The sequence below is a fragment of the Erythrolamprus reginae genome, chromosome 3, assembly GCF_031021105.1.
Source record: "Erythrolamprus reginae isolate rEryReg1 chromosome 3, rEryReg1.hap1, whole genome shotgun sequence".
NCBI lineage: Eukaryota > Metazoa > Chordata > Lepidosauria > Squamata > Dipsadidae > Erythrolamprus > Erythrolamprus reginae.
Genome location: NC_091952.1, coordinates 200,924,477 through 200,942,595, shown reverse-complemented (window position 1 = coordinate 200,942,595; position 18,119 = coordinate 200,924,477). Strand labels below are relative to the sequence as shown.

Genomic DNA, 18,119 nt, shown 5'->3' with positions numbered 1-18,119 from the left:
GCATAATGTAATGAAATTATTCTATTCATATTTGGTTAAATAGGGGTATTTATCAATTTAGAACAGCCCAAAATTATGCCAACACCAGTTGACAGTGTCTTCTTACAACTTCTTTCACACTCATGCAAAGTTAAATCAATTTGGCACTCTTTCTGCTAACCAATTGTGTCCTTAAAGTCTAAGAACTATTCATTGAGCTGAATTGCTCTATTAAGGACTGTTGGTTGGCATGGGGAATACTGAGTTGACTGACAATGTGCTTCAGTCACAAAGAAATTGCAGCAAGATTTTCTAAAAAACACAGTTGGGCTCTATTTAAATGAAGCTAAGTAAATAGAGAATGTTTCCGGAAGAGACTAAAGGTTTGGTGGCCTTATGGCTTAAGTCATATTTGAAAACCAAACCAAACATGTGTACAGTATATTTTATTTTAAAAAGATATGCACTAATGAAATACTGTATCTTCAGTTACCTTTAAAAAATGTATTTGTATTATTACCAATTATACAGAACTCTTTACAAACTTTTGAATGGTTAAATATTCTAATACTTTAACAATAGTGCAATACAAAAATAAAAATAAATTCCAGAGAATTAAATGGGGCTACTCACAATGTAAGTAGATTAATTTTTATATAATTTATGATTTAATCAACATGTTTATAAGAAATATGCAACATTAAATTCACACAAGATATGATATATGATACTGGTAAATTAGATAGCTCTTCATTAATCATTTCACTACACACAGGCACCATATTACACAATAGAAGTATATCTAATATATTGAAGGACATAGGTTGCATGCTATCTTTAAATCCAAAAGAACTTGGGTGATTATTAAGAACCCATGGTCTCCATTGAATAGTTTATAGAAGTTTTACTCTACATTGCACTCAACCCTGAATTAAACTGATAATTGGGAGCTGAGATGCGCAGTTGCTGACTAATTATATATAGTGTGGCAGAAAACTATTCAATGGAATAATCCTATTAAGTGCTTTATTTGAATTCATTTTAATTATAAATTTACACTGAATTAAATATTGATTTAATTTTTGTCCTAGCCATGTCCACATTAATTATTTAAGTGTAATCCCTGTTAACTTACTTAAAAGTCAAACACACGCTATTTATTTATTTATTTTGTCCAATACATAATACACATTGAAGAGAAAGATATGTAATAATATAGGTAAAGAAAAGAATAGAAGAAAAGATATAAAAGTATAGGTGAACATATTTAAAAGAAAGAAAAGATAAATGAGATAAGGAGAGACAATTGGACAGGGGACGGAAGATGTATTAGATGAAAGTAATTACAGTAGTACCTCTACCTATAAACACCTCTGCTTATGAACTTTTCTAGATAAGAACTGGGTGTTCAAGATTTTTTTGCCTCTTCTCAAGAACCATTTTCCACTTACAAACCTGAGCCTCTGAAACTGTAACAGGAAAAGGCAGGGAGAAGCCTCCGTAGGGTCCCTCTAGGAATTTCCTGGGAGGAAACAGGGCCATAAAAGGTGGGGAGAAGCCTCCATGGGGCCTCTCTAGGAATCTCCTGGAAGGAAACAGGCCTCCACCCCACCTGTGGTTTCCCCAATCACACACATTATTTGCTTTTACATTGAGTCCTATGGGAAAAATTCCTTCTTCTTACAAACTTTTCTGCTTAAGAACCTGGTCATGGAACGAATTAAGTTCGTAAGTAGAGGCACCACTGTACATGCTCCTGCACTGAACTAAGTCATTTTAATGTGATTTCAATCAGATTTTAGGACTGAAAGGTACTAAAATAATGAAATTTATTTGCCCTAACAATTTTAATTATATCATGACACTGGTATTTTTGTTACTTTTTCTCAGTCAAATGTAAGTCACGGGATTGTTGTGGTGTTAAGACATTGAAAAGCAATCCTCATGTAAGCTGCTTTGAACTCCAAAGAAAAAGTGAGATATAAATGTAATGAATAAATAGTATCTTTTGTATTAATAATTGCTATGCAAATTGGACAGCAAATATGGGAATGCATAACATTAGAAATGTCACAAGAAGGCCAATTCACAACATGGACAGCACACACCACCTCTAGCTGTAGAGTGTAAGAGACTCAGTACCATCATACGAAAGTATTGTGATAGCAGCTAAATGCAGCCAGCCCTCTAGAGAATTCACTCCTGTTCCAACTAAACACTGACTCAAGATCACCACTGCAACCATTGTTTAGGTGGAGATTGAGAATGAGACCTGAGACTCACTGCTGCCATCACCATTTGAGTAGCATCATTACCAGCTCTGTAGCTATTAGCAGTGCAGTGCTACCAGATATTCCTCAGCCTTTGAGTGGTACCCCATTAGCGTTTGCCCAGGTTCGCCTGGTGCACCAGTTGCGGCCCTATCTGGACCGGGACTCACTGCTCAGTCACTCATGCCCTCATCACCTCGAGGTTCGACTACTGTAACGGTCTCTACATGGGGCTACCTTTGAAAAGTGTTCGGAAACTTCAAATCGTGCAGAATGCAGCTGCGACAAAAATCATGGGCTTCCCAAGGTATGCACATGTTACACCAACACTCTGCAGTCTGCATTGGTTGCCGATAAGTTTCCAGTCACAATTCAAAGTGTTGGTTATGACCTTTAAAGCCCTTCATGGCACTGTACCAGAATATCTCCGAGACCGCCTGCTGCCACACGAATCCCAGCGACCGATTAGGTCCCACAGAGTGGGCCTTCTCCGGGTCCCGTCAACTAAACAATGTTGGTTGGCGGGCCCCAGGGGAAGAGCCTTCTCTGTGGCGGCCCCGACCCTCTGGAACCAACTCCCCCCAGAGATTAGAACTGCCCCTACTCTCCTTGCCTTTCGTAAGCTCCTTAAGACCCACCTGTGTCATCAGGCATGGGGCAACTGAGACATCTCCCCCGGGCATATACAATTTATGAATGGTATGTGTGTATCTATGTGTGTTTAGAAAATGGGTTTTTTTTAATGGTTTTAGTAGAAATTTAGATTTGTTATAAATTGTTTTTCACTTTGTTGTGAGCCGCCCCAAGTCTGCGGAGAGCAGCGGCATACAAATCTAAATAAAGAAAGAAGAAAGAAAGAGAAAGAAAAAAGATCTCCGGGACCGCCTTCTGCCGCACAAATCCCAGTGACCGGTTAGGTCCCACAGAGTGGGCCTTCTCCAGGTCCCGTCGACTAAACAACGTCGTTTGGTGGGACCCAGGGGAAGAGCCTTCTCTGTGGCGGCCCCAGCCCTCTGGAACCAGCTCCCCCCGGAGATTAGAATTGCCTCCACCCTCCTTGCCTTTCGTAAGCTGCTTAAAACCCACCTCTGCTGCCAGGCATGGGGGAATTGAGACACCTCCCCCGGGCCTATACAGTTTATGCATGGTATGTTTGTGTGTGGGTTTTTTTGCTTTTTAATAAGGGTTTTTTTACTGATAATAATGTGCTATGAAACCAATCACTGCTGGGGCTTCAGCTTCTGCCACTCCACTTTTAAATCACTACGCAATTCAGATATCCACATAACCCTGTTTATGCCTAGATAAAAATGTCAGCCACAAATAAGATTACTTTCCTTGGTCATCCTAACACGCAAATACGAGAATGCGTAACATTAGAAATGTCACTAGAAGGAAAATTCACGAAATTGTGTCTCATTTTCTTTGGTCATGTCAGGTAGTGGAATTCAGTGGAAAAAGCAATTATGTTTAGAAGAATTAGTGGTAAAAGGAAACCAGGCCATCAAAGAACAGTCTTTGGAGAGGGGCGGCATACAAATCTAATTAATAATAATAATAACAACATGGTGGCTGGACAAAGCTGACAAAAGACAGAACATATCAAAGCTGACAAAAGACAAAACATATCAAAGCTGACAAAAGACAGAACAAAGAAAAACTCAAAGAAATAGTGCAAGATAGGAAGATGTGGAGAGAATTGTCCCACAAAATCACCAAGAATCAGACTAACTGAATAGATAACATCATCGTCGTTACAATGGACATTAACATTTGACTGATTGGTCGCCTTTTTACTATACAATAGCAATATTAGACATTTTTTGACATTTTTCTATCTTATATCACTAGTTTGAATTTCTAAAGAGTTTTCCCTGAAAATAAGACATTGCAGAAAATAAGATTGTGGCAGTGCAATATAGCCCCTCGTTACCAGTTTGTCCGAGGCCGTGCACACACATACAGCCATGCTTCCCACGACTCTGTGCCATGCCGTCGGCACAGCCATGCCGCTGTGACCAGATGTCCTGTCACTGTCTTCTCCATGTTCTTTTGCAGTGACCCTTAGCATGACAGAAGGGAAATCGTGGCTAGGATTGTGGGAGTGGCCAATAGGTAAGGACATGTGGCGTGCATGGGGCAAGTTCCCTCCTCCCTTCCCGCCCTCCTCACTTCCTCACTCATGTTCTTTGTGCGGCAAGCAAAGAGAAGAAATGGTGGAGAATGGCTGCGCATGCACTTAAATATTTTTGCGGAGATCTTATTTTCAGGGGAGGTCTTATTTTATTTATTTATTTATTTTATTATTTAGCTTTATAGGCCACTCTTCTCTTCCCAGACAAAGATAAAATACAATATAACAATAAAGATAGTTAATTATAAACAATAAAAAGGTTATGAACAATAAAAGACCCAATATAAAGCAGCCAACCAACTCTCATTCCAACTACTGGGTGGAGCGGGAACTATTACTCACAGCCCCAGGCCTGCTGGCATAGATGTGTTTTCAATGTCTTTCGAAAGGCAAGGAGTGGGGGTAGTACGGATCTCCGTGGGGAGTTGGTTCCAGAGGACTGGGGCCACAACAGAGAAGGCCCTTCCCCACTGACCCACCAGTCGGCATTGTTTGGCCGAAGGGACCCAGAGAAGGCCGACTCTGTGTGACCTGACAAGTCGCTGGATATGTGAGGCAGAAGACAGTCCCGGAAGTAATCTGGTCCAATGCCATGTAGGGCTTTAGCGCATGTGTTCAAAAGCCTGATTGGGTTTATTCCCCATTCAGGTCTTTTTTTGGGGGAAAGAGGATATTGCTCAATCAACATAGTGTTGCAGTGCTATAACCTTGTAGATTTTCCTATACAAGAACAGATTTGCTGTTTTGCCACACAAGATACATTTCTAGGACAGTTAAGCTTAATCATGTTTCTTGTGTGAACTGCAACATTTTTAAAAAATATGTGAAGTTTTTATTTATTTATTGTTGTGGTTAGCTCTGGCCCAGCTCCTGCCCCAAGGAATGTGCAGGTGGATGTGGGGGAAACATCCACATGCCGCAGGCCTGTTTTGCTCTCAATGGAATCTGCCGACGAAGTCTCCTCTGACCAAGGAAGCATGAGTGACAGGGAAGAGGGGAGTTTGACAGACAGCCCAGGAGGAGATCAATCATCTGTATCATCCTTGGATTCTGAACAAGAATTAATGACACATCCACGCATGCGTAGAGTGATGCATAGGAGACAACAACTGAAGGATTATTACAAGAGAAAATGAGGCCACCTGTGGTTGGGTGGGGCTGCTGTAATTAGTGCTACAGATAAAAGTGCAACCTGGTGTTTTAGCCTCATGGCAGTTTATCTGATTCATTGTTTCGTCAAGATCGTGGTTTTTGTGCTGTTCAGGATTGTGTGTGGACTCTCTGGACTTTAGAATTGGACTCGATTTCCCAGTTATTGGGTGAGCAATTGCATTGCATTTAACCTGTGCCTTGTGTGTACCAGAAAATCCCTTTGACATTTAAAAAGGGAGCTGTTTCTGTTTTTGTTTATAAAAACTTTTGGGTTTTCCTTTTATCATGTGGTATGTGTCTTCCTGGACTAATTACCCTGTAATTACGGGCGGTTGAAACACGCAGCCAGGACATTTATTGGATTTATATGCCAACCCTCTGTGAGGAATTATCATACACGATACTACATTCTTTCATTGTGGGTATCTCTGATGAAAGTTAGAAAACAAAAATTAAAATATAATAGTAAATGTGTAAAGTTGTAAAATTCTCCAAAAACTCTTGTGAGTTTTTTTATTTTTGCTGCAGCTAACATTATTTTTGCTGCAGCTAACATTACTACCACATTATAAAACCCTGCTTAAGTTCTATACAAAAACATTAGCTTGCTTAGAGTTAATAGTCAATCTGGAGATTGTTGATATCCAGTCTTCTTAATATAGAGGTACAGTAATACAAATATTCTAGAATATGTAGTTTCAATAAACAGATGCTCAAGAAAGGCTAAATTGCTATTAATTGATAAGAAATGTGATTCATGTGGTGCAAATATACTGGACTTGTTCACAGAACCATTTGGCAAACATTTAGAAACTGTAATGAGGGCATGATATCTGTTCAGCAGGAAGTAATTAATGTACATCCTATTCCTGATCCAGAATAATGTCTGGTTTATAATTTTTGAAACATTCACTCAACAAATTGACTTTAATGACAGGGCATGTTGTACCTGGAAGATTCAGGCAAAATCCTGAAAAGAGGTTGGCATTTTAAATGCTTCTATCTAGAGATTGAAAGGTGAAATGACCAGATTAAGATTTGAATGGCTGCTTGACAATTAGATGTTTAAATCATTATTACAGTTGGAAGGAACTTGTAGGTCATTTAGTACAACACCACCACCACCACCACCATATTCAAGAGGGAGTCTCTGCACTGTATAGGATTAATGGCAGTCCAATCTCCCTTTGAAAGTCTCAAGTGTTGGAGATCTCACAACCTCCTCAGGCAAGCTGTTCCACTGGATGATCGCTCTCACCATCAGAAAGTTCCTCCTATCTATTCACTGGCTGCAGATCGGTTTCGGGTCACAATTCAAAGTGTTGGTAATGACCTTTAAAGCCCTACATGGCATTGGGCCAGAATACATCCAGAACCGCCTTCTACCGCACAAATCCCAGCGGCAGATAATATTCCACAGAGTTGGCCTTCTCCGGGTCCCATCGACCAAACAATGTCGTTTGGTGGGCCCCAGGGGAAGAGCCTTCTCTGTGGCGGCCCCGACCCTCTGGAACCAACTCCCCCCAGAGATTAGAACGGCCCCCACCCTCCTTGTCTTTCGCAAATTACTTAAGACCCACCTTTGTCGCCAGGCATGGGGGAGTTAAGTTATCCTTTCCCCCTAGGCTATTACAAGTTATGCATGGTATGTTTGTGTGTATGTTTGGTTTTCTATAATAAGGGTTTTTTAGTTGTTTTTATTAATTGGATTGTTCATGTTGTTTTACCACTGTTGTTAGCCGCCCCGAGTCTGCAGAGAGGGGCGGCATACAAATCCAATAAATAATAATAATAATAATTTTAGATGGCTTAAATTTAACGCTGACGAACTCTTCTGTTATCAGGACTCTGAAAATTCAGTTCCTGGTCTGGTGGAACTGTGTTACATTTTACTGGAAACTGGTTAGCCCATAAACATCTGGTTGGTTGACCAGAACGTCACAACTTCAGAGAATCTGTGTGATTGATTCACTTCTCTAATTGACATAAGATTTTTCTGCATTAAAGTCCTCTTCTGCTTCATAGAACAGGGCATCTTAATTAACAAGTATAATAATAGTCCTGCTATTGAATTGTGGGTTGTTGTGGTGATAAGAAGGATAGTAAAAGTCCAGTGACATTCTTCCACTTGGGTCAATATATAGGGAGTTTCCCCTTACCTGACTTTTGCCAATTTCCTCTTTTTTGATTCTGTCATAATTGTACTTGCCCAGATATGCAAAAATGAATTGGGACTTCTTTCATGATCACTAAACTTGTACAATGAGCTAATAGCTAATTACCATGCAAGGGCAGTTATTATTTCTTCATTATTTCTTCTAGTTGCTGAGTTCCTGGTTGACAAAAGGTTTCTATTCTCCTCAACCTGACCCTCCATGAAGCCTATTTGTTTACACTGTGTAGGTAAAATGACAAATATGTACAATGAAGTAGCATAAGACGATTTAAATCTGTCTGTGCAAACACCCCCCCAAAATTTGGTGATTATATTATGTGTCATGAAATAATATAGCTATTGTATAAGTCAATAGTATATTTTCCTGTCACTACACTCAATGGATTTGATCTATGTTTAATTGGCATGGATATATTAACATACCATACTATGACTTAAGAGGGTCAGTATTGTTGCCACAGCTTTAAAAAAACCATCAAAAAATTTGAATATTGTACAAAAGTTTATTTATGTCAGTAATGTAACTTAAAAGGTAAAATGTAACATATGAAAGACTCAAATACAATTATGACAATTATTACAAATCATGGCTTGAACTATCTTGCTTTGCATGTAATAAGTATCATTCATGTGTTAGTTTCATCTTTTAAGTTGCATTATTGAAATAAATGAACTTTTGCATGATATTCGAATTTTTCGAGTTTCACCTGTAACTGTCTATGAAGATTCTCAGTCATCCAGGTCACTGTTGTCCCAAAGGCAACTGGACTTTGTTTTTCCTTGAAGATGTTTCACTTCTTATCCAAGAAGTTTCTTCACTTCTGAATCAGAAGCACCTTTGGGACATCTATTATAAATATTGCCTTCGACTTTCTATATTTTAAATATTATAAATATTAGTATTATTTATTAGATTTGTATGCCGCCCCTCTCCGCAGACTCAGAGTGTCTCACAACAACAACAAAACAATATACAGAGAACAAATCTAATATTTAAAAATCTAAAAACCCATTATTAAAAAGAACATACAACACAAGCATTCCATGCATGGGACTATATAGGCCTGGGGGAGATGTCTCAATTTCCCCATGCCTGGCAGCAGAGTTGGGTTTTTAAGGAGTTTGCGAAAGGCAAGGAGGGTGGGGCAATTCTAATCTCCAGGGGGAGCTGGTTCCAGAGGGTCAGGGCTGCTACAGAGAAGGCATTTCCCCTGGGTCCCGCCAGACGACATTGTTTAGTCCAGTGATTTTCAACCTTTTTTGAGCCATGGCACATTTTTTTACATTTACAAAACCATGGGGCACATTGGGGGGGGGCCCTAAAAAAAGTTTGGACAAAAAAATTATCTCTTCCTCCCTTTCGCTCTATTTCTCTCTCCGTCCCTCTTTCTCTCCCTTCCTCTTTTTCTCTTTCTCTCCCTTCCTTTTTCTCTCTCTCTCCATCCCTCTTTCTCTCTTCCTTCCTCTTTTTTGCTCTCTTTCACTCTCCCTCCTTACCTCCCTCCTTACCTCCCTCTCTTTCTCTCTCTTTCTTTCTCTCTCTTGCTCTCTCTTGCTCTCTCTTGCTCTCTCTCTCTCTTTCTCTCTCTTGTTCTCTTTTTCTTTCTTTCTCTCTCTTTCTTTCTCTTGTTTTCTTTCTATCTCTCTTGCTCTTTCTCTCTCTCTCTCTTTCTTTCTCTCTCTGAGCTTCGCGGCACACCTGACCATGTCTCACGGCACACTAGTGTGCCACGGCACACTGGTTGAAAAACACTGGTTTAGTCGACGGGACCCGGAGAAGGCCAACTCTGTGGGACCTAACCGGTCGCTGGGATTCGTGTGGCAGAAGGCAGTCTCGGAGATATTCTGCCCAATGCCATGAAGGGCTTTATAGGTCATAACCAACACTTTGAATTGTGACTGGAAACTGATCGGCAACCAATGCAGACTGTGGAGTGTTGGTGTGACATGGGCATACTTAGGGAAGCCCATGGTTGCTCTCGCAACTGCATTTTGCACGATCTTAAGTTTCCAAACACTCTTCAAAGGTAGCTCCATGTAGAGAGTGTTACAGTATTGCCAAACTTTCCTCTTAATCATGCAGCAGCTTTTATGTTGGCCATGACTGGCCGTATGACAGACACATTGGATTGCTTGTTAGATTTATAAGCCTATTGCTTTGACTTCCTAATTGGGGGAGAGTGATCAGTATGCATTTTTTAATGCAGGTGAAATAGTTCTATCTTCAGAAATTTCATCTATCAAGGCAACAGGTAGTTTTTGATTTATTAGCAAAACTGGAACAGGAATGTTCATTACTTCGTGATATGGTTGTAAATATCACATCACATCACTTATTAACAACAATCCTGGCTTCCACTCTACCTCTAGACCAGAGTTTCCCAACCTTGGCAACTTGAAGTTATCTGGACTTCAACTCCCAGAATTCCAAATATCTTCAAGTTGCCACGGTTGGGAAACACTGCTCTAGACACATGGGTAAGGAACAGTAGTGGTTTCTAAAAACCTTTGCTACCAGGTCACAAATGCACATAACACTTCTGCGCAGGCACAGAAGACTCTCAGGCGGATGGGTGGAGCCTCCCACTGCATCCACTACCAGTTCACAGAACTGGGCTGAACTGGGAGGGAAGTGGGGGGAGTCTCAGGTAAGAAGCATAGGTGCTGTGGGAATGGGGAGAAATCGGGCATCAAGTCCTGGGAGGCTTGGTGCCCGATTTCTGAGGTTGCTGCAATATGGTGTGAGCTCAGGGAGGGCTGGAAAAAGAGGGTGTGTGAGGTGTGTGTATGCATATGTGCAAGCTAACAAAGGCCAGGAAAAAAAATAAGCTATGATTCAAAGACTTAATGATATGCCACAACCCTAAGACCACAAGAAATTTCTGAGTTGCAATGCAGGACGGAGTGTCAGCTTGCCTGGAAGTCTCAGCTGCCCATCAATGCAGCAGAAAGCTGCTACCCTCCATAGGAAGCACAAACAATATGGTGCAAAGCCACCAGAAGCACTTGAGCTGCAGGCCAGCCTAAAAAGGAGTGCTGCAAAACAGTAAGTTTGGGAAGCAACTGTAAACCACTTCATTCAGGAATGAGCACTACTTGTATTACCATTCACAATCTGGTGTTCTCCAGGTGCATTGAAATATTTGCTGGTGGAGGATAATAGATGCTGTACAGCACTTGGGTTTGGAATCTGATGCTTGTCTTTGAAATAATGCAAGAATAGGTAATTTTCTTGAGGTTATTTTTTTTAGATAAGAAATGTTAATAATATTTCAATGCTCTTAAAGTTTGGCGAGTAATACAATAAAAACAATTTATTCTGTACTAAAAACAATTAAACAATCTATTAAAATATATTGTATAACTCTACCAGTACAGTGGAACCTCGACATACGAGCAGCTCTACTTACGAGCTACTCGAGATAAGAGCTGGGAGGGGAGCGACATTTTTGTTCGCCTCCCGAGCTCACATTCGGGATACGAGCGCCAAGGAGCTGTCTCCTGAAGCCGAACGCTAACTTCCGCGTTCGGCTTCAGGAGACAGCTCCTTGGCGCTCGTATCCCACGCACCGCTTCGCAGCTGTCTCCTGAAGCCGAACGCTAACTTCCGCGTTCGGCTTCAGGAGACAGCTGCGAAGCGGCGCAGGTGTTTTAAAATGTCGCAGCCGGCCTGGGGGGCTTGCCAGCACCCCCCCGAGCCCCCCAGGCCGGCTGCAACCTTTTAAAACACGCGCGCCGCTTCGCAGCTGTCTCCTGAAGCCGAACGCTAACTTCCACGTTCGGCTTCAGGAGACAGCTGCGAAGCAGCGCGCGTGTTTTAAAACGTCGCAGCCGGCCTGGGGGGCTTGCCAGCCCCCCCCCCGAGCCCCCCAGGCCGGCTGCAACCTTTTAAAACACGCGCGCCGCTTCGCAGCTATCTCCTGAAGCCGAACGCTAACTTCCGCGTTCGGCTTCAGGAGACAGCTGCGAAGCTCCTGCGAAGCGGCGCGGGTGTTTTAAAACGTCGCAGCCGGCCTGGGGGGCTCGGGGGCACGCAGCTGTCTCCTGAAGCCGAACGCTAACTTCCGCGTTGGGCGGCAGCGGGTTTTTTTGTTGTTGCACGGATTAATTGACTTTACATTGTTTCCTATGGGAAACAATGTTTCGTCATACGAGCGTTCCGACTTACGAGCCTCCTTCCGGAACCAATTAGTCTCGTAAGTCAGGGTTCTACTGTATATGTAAACATGGGAACATGTTGTGCTGTCAAATACAGACAGAAGCATAGAAGACCACTCATTCATACTTATAGATTTCTATCTTAGACGTTTCTATTCTTTGGGTCCTCCATTTCCTTCTCTGTTACATTTTAGAGGTCTTCAAACTTGGCAACTTTAAGACTTGTGGGCTTCAACTTCCAGATAGCTGGCAGGAGAATTCTGGAAGTTGAAGTCCACAAGTCTTAAAGCTGCCAAGTTTAAGAGCCCTGCTGACAGAGTGACAACAGAGAACAGGGCAAGATTATGAGGTTTCAGTGATTGGATCTGGAAATTAGCATAGCTTCTGAGAAAGAGAAAAAGAAGCCTAAAAATAATGCCCTCATACATATTCCAAAACTGATTAGTCTCATAAAGTATCTGTTAAGAGAAAGAGAACTATTCTTTCACTATTTAAAAATTAGCCAAAGAAAAGATGGTCCTCTCTGAGCCCGATTCCTCTATCTAATTAAAACCCTCTAAATGAAAAAGAAAATAACATACTCTTTTATATTTAACCTGATGCAAGGATGTGACTCCTTGCCATACAAATTATTAAAATGTAGAAGATTCTATTATAAATATGGACCAATTTAGAAGTTATTTATAAAATGAATATCTCAGAGAATATCACCAGCATTGAGATGAATAAACACTCTGTTTTATCGTATCGATTAATAACCCATTAAAAGGTGTATTTTACTGTTATAAACCAGAAGCTGAAAAGTAACCTGACAACAGGAAAGGTTACTGACACTCTCAAGACAATGAGAAATCAGGCATATTTCTAGGATACCTATTTCTGATTATGGATTCACCTGTAGGAGTAATTATGGCAGTCCTAATTCAGAATCTATAGGAATGACCGAAGGAAAAAGGAAAATATAATTTTCCAAGGCAAATATGGAAAGAATTACAGGTGAGAATAGATTATTGAAATATAGCTAATTAAATATTGCTGTCTTAGAACATATCATATTTGTCATTGCACCTACAATTATCAACGCAAATATCAAATCATGTAAATTCTCAGATAAAATGAGAGTAGGTAGGAGCTGTGTTTCCAAGACAACATACTACCAGAAATATGCAGCAAGGTTGAAGCACTTTAGTCAACTCAAAATATTTCTCAATTTAAACGACAGATACCATACATTAAAATAAAATAATGAAATGGTTAAAGAAGGCACAAATGAAAGGAATGAATAGACAAACTCTGATATTTAATATTTTTATGATGGGGAGTTTATTAGATGTTGCATTAAAATAAATGGAAATGCTTTCAAATACATGCACTTAGCCAGGATAGATTCTCTAATCTATAACAGTATTAAAATTCCTCTGCTGTGTCAGTGATTCTTAAGCAATAACTCAGTCTAGGATGCTTATCAAACTTCAAAAATACCGTCTGTTTCTTCTGCCGGAGAGGGGCGGCATACAAGTCTAATGAATTACTACTACTACTACTACTACTACTACTACTACTACTACTATTATTATTATTATTATTATTATTATTTTAAATGAGATACTTTTAAAGTATTATGTCATTATAGAATATAAATAACAATGAAAACTTTCCAAAATGTCTGAAAGTTTTGAATTAAAGAAATGAATACTTAAAATTCATTTTTCTTATGATGTTCTTTTATTAAAATAGTGATATAAAATTGTAATTGTTATAACAACTGGGAAAACAATGGCCTTGTTCAAAGGACACATACTGGAAGAGGTCACATTAACTTGAAAAGTGGTTAGCATCCCAATGAACCCTAATGGAATTCAATGTGGCCCCAAACAGAACCGGTTTGAGGCTAAATTCCTCCTGCCTTTAGATCATGTTCTCCTGACATCATGCAAAGAGTCTTAATACATACTTTGTACATTCTCTTTGACCTGTGCTTTATTTATACAACAGAACTGGTCTGGATTGGATAATGCAGTGTGTTATATTCTGGCTTAGCACAAACAGACAATCATATTCTTGGTTTATGGTTCTGATTTGCAAGGAGAATCAGAAGAACACAAAACAAGATATTAAACAAGGAAATTGTTAGCTGCTATCATTGGTAGCAATCCAGGTTAGCTTATTCTTTAACAGGCTGAAATTATAAAACAGTCATACTGTCCAAATCAGTGCAATAACTAAAGAAAAATTGACATTACATATTTCATCTCACAAGATTATAATCATAAGTGTATAGTTTAAAATATGACACCCAATTTCACAGTTGATTAGAAAGCTTTAAATTGTGAAATTATTTATATGAATTATATGATTTATAGCACTTGGTAAACAATTCTATCTTTTTTCATAAATACCTATTTTTAAAGAGTGTGCATTTGGCAGAAGATTAAGTCATATATAAATACATACTGAATAGTGATTTTTCAGTATATTATATTAATTGTGGGACTAAAATACATATTTTAACAAATCTTTACTATGTTTTAATTGGGCTTAACTTGAAATCTACTTACATCAGGTCAGAGAAAAGGACCTTCTACCTCAGTACTGCCTACACCAAGCAGAAACTTATCTAGGGTTTGGACTTTGTGTATGCAAATTATGTGCCCAATACTATCTTATGAATATAGATGTTCTAAACAAATTTTAGCTTCTAAAGTACTGATGGTTTTATTAAACACAAATAACTCCCCTTGAATTTATTTTAAGCCTACTTAATATCACATTAATGAAACATTTTCTCTACTGCTCTACAAAGTGTAATGTGTTAACTTGTTTTGACTTAATTCATTCTAAGTTACTTTGATTAGTAATTTAACTTGCAATATTTCATTAGATAGTATGCCTTATTTGATACAACTTGGAGTAGTGCAAACAAATAACTTAAGTTCTCCCTTTTAAGATATGCAATGGGAGTCTCTTACAAAATGTACATGAATTCCCAATACCATAATTAACCATAATGAGACTAAAGCCAAATCCCATAATTTAAAATCCAAATATGCATAAGATATGGAATGGGATTCTCATTCACTTTCCTAGGTAGACAAATGCTTACTTAAACAAAAATGTGTGTGTGTATGTGTATGTGTATGTGTATGTGTGTATATCACATGTTTTTGCTGAATTTGAAAATTAAGGGAGACTAGGATAGATCTATTTCAGTTTTATTTTGGCCTCATCAGCTAGTCATACCCTCATTGGGACTTAAACCTGCAACCTTTGCCTTGTAAGGCAGAGACTTAATCTCTAGGCTACAGTATCCAATCCCTTCAGCTCTGTACCAAGGAATCTGTATGTATGTATGTATGTATGTATGTATGTATGTATGTATGTATGTATGCATGCATGCATGCATGCATGCAACATGTTTCTGCTGAATTTGAAAATTAGAAGAAAAAACATACATATTCGACACAAATAACATGTAACTCTTCCCTGGTACAGAGCTGAAGGGATTGGATACTGTGATTTCACTAAAACATCGCAGACACTCAAAATATTATACTCACAGCAATCTACATCAGTGTTTCCCAACCTTGGCAACTTGAAGATATTTGGACTTCAACTCCCAGAATTCCCCAGCCAGCAAATTCTGAGAGTTGAAGTCCGGTTGGGAAACACTGATCTACATACATACATACATACATACAGTACATACATACATACATACATACATTTTTTTTGTAAGCTGCCCCGAGTCCATGTGAAGAGCGGCCTATAAATCTAATTAATAAATTATATACACATAATATAATTATAATAAATATAATTATGTGTATATCATTACATATATATAAAATTATATAGTTTGCCAAATTGTTTTGAAAATAATTAGATGAAGTTGATCAAAATATATAACATGCATTTTAATTAGCTGAACTTGATCAAAATGTGTCCGAAGGTGACAAACAGAAATCTATGCAAATCCTGTATATGTTGTATTGTACATTATTTCCAACCTAAAGTACACTATTTCCCCAACTATCTATTTTCCTTGTATATCAATATAAACCATTTACCACAACAGAAGGGGAGTGGGGGGAGGCAGGACTTGAAGGAAGTCCAAGTTGTTGTTGTTTTTTTTAAAAAATTCCTATGAAAATTTAATGATTCTTAAAACCTGGCTCAAGTTTCTCACTTAATTGCTTGGCAAATAAGCTACATCTCTACACCGGGCCCGAAGTTAAGAAAATCAATGCTCAGTTACTCTCGATTGCAACGCTACTTTGTGCTCCTTTTGTTGCAGCCCCACTCCGCTTGAAAAAAACGACTTTATGCCCCAAAAATAAAAATAAAAGTGAGGGAACGACCTCCTGCGTTCTTACCAACCCAGACCCATTTTGAGACGACCTACAATGCTACGAGGGGGCACGAACTTATCTAAACTTATCGGAAACTCAGCCACCTTTCAGGGAAACCGAAAACGAAGGAGAGCGAACGAACGGATCCCTGGACCTCCTCCCCCGTATACTGTATATCCTCTTTCCTCCTCTCCCTTTCCAAAGAAACCAAAAGGCATTAAGGAAAGAGAGAGAAAAAAAGAAAGAAACCAAACAAACCCGAGTGCAACAACTTGTCGGGGAAGTCGACCTCAACGACTCTCTTTTCTCCCCTCCCCCTTTCCCGTTGGCCTCAGACTCGGAGGGACAAGCAGAGCCAAGAGAAAACAAACCAGGCCGAAGGGTGGGGGGAGAAAAAGAGAATCCCGGGGCTTTTATTTTTTTGGGAAGGACGAACGGCCGAAAGGAAGCCTTTGAAGTCTTCCCACCCCGCGCGAGGCCGGCTCGCGCAATCACTCGCGCGCCGAGTCGAGGGGAAACTTCCAATGCAAACTTTTTGGAGGGGGGAAGAATGGCACGGGAGACACCCCCCCCAAATCCTGCTGCTATAGTTGCAAGGCTACGAAGCGGACCGAGAAGCTCCCCCCCCCCCAAACCCGGCTGGAAAGTGGGCAGGATCACGCGGGGCCTAGCGCTCTCCAGGCGCTGCCGCGCAACCAGAGCGGGGAGGGAAAGGTTCGTGCGGGGCGGGGGTGGGGAAGAGGAGGAAGCGCTGGAAACTCTCACCTGCCGTCCGCGGGCCGCTCCGGAGGGAAACCGAGCCGAGCCTCTCTTCTCCCCCCCCTCCCCCGCCGCCCTCCTCCTTGCAGGGGGAGAGGGCGCTCTCGTTTCCGGACGAACGGAGTTGGGTCTCGCTTGCTTGGAGGAGGCGGAGGCGGGGGGGGGGGAGGAATCGACGGACCCGCGTCTCTGCTACTCTTCGGGCTCAGGTGCAGACCGACGTGCTCAGCTCCACCGCGACCGCCCCATCGCCTCCGTGCTAGGGACTCCCAGGGAAACGGCGAGCCCTCCCCGTCGCTTCCAATCCGGAGGCCGTCTCGCAAGCCCAGGCCGAGAGGAGAGGGAGGAGCCCGGGGGATGCTCGCCTTTCCCACACGCGCACCAGGAGGAGGCGGGCGACGGGGCGTCGGGTCCGTACTTCAAGGCAGCCCTGGTTCATCATCTCGGCCTAACATGGCGGCCGCCGGAGACCCGAGGAGGGGAAAGAGGGAGCGAGAGAGAAGAGGGGGTGGTGGCGGCGGCAGCTGTTGCTGAGAAGCAACTCCGGCTTTCCCGACGCGGCGGAGGCAGCTCCTTACGTTCCTCGCTTCGGTTCGGCGAAACGACCGACAGCGCCCTCTTCCTCTGGGAGCCGGGGAGCCCTCACCTCCCGCTGCCGTGGGTGTGGAGGTCAGGCTACGAAGGGAAATTTCCTGTAAAGGAGAGTGGGAAGTTTCTGAGGGAGAAATAATAACCAAAAAACAAACAAACCCGCGAAGTTTCTGAGGCAACTTTCGTTCCCAATGTGAAGCGGCCGTGTTAAACTTTTCGACGCGCGCGAACGCTGCCCCTGGTTAATCAGCGCGAGTTGCTTCCCCTCGACGCGGTGCTTGTAAATCCGTATTGCCATCGAGCGACAGGGAAGGTTAAGGAAATAAACCTCGCTTCTTTAACGTCTGGCTCGAACGGCCCTCTCGAGGTTCGTTGAGCGGTGCCTTTCAAGGGCAACTTGTTTTCGTCTAAAATTAGTCTGTAGAATAGAACGGATTCAAACAGATTAAAATCAGGGGTCTCCACTTTGGCCACTTTCAGACTTGTGGACTTCAACTCCCAAAATTCCTCAGCCAGCTTTGCTGGCTGAGGAATTCTGGGAGTTGAAGTCC

The 18,119-nt window shown here is 41.2% G+C and overlaps 1 protein-coding gene across 1 annotated transcript in view; it reads right to left on the bottom strand.

Annotated features, from left to right (window-relative positions):
- YES1 (YES proto-oncogene 1, Src family tyrosine kinase) overlaps positions 1-17,594 on the bottom strand; it is a 53,948-nt gene extending 36,354 nt beyond the window's left edge. The window contains exon 1 of the mRNA XM_070747601.1: positions 16,984-17,594. The gene's annotated coding sequence lies outside the window, so the exon portion shown is untranslated. The remainder of the gene's footprint in view (positions 1-16,983) is intronic.
- Positions 17,595-18,119: the final 525 nt, after the last annotated feature.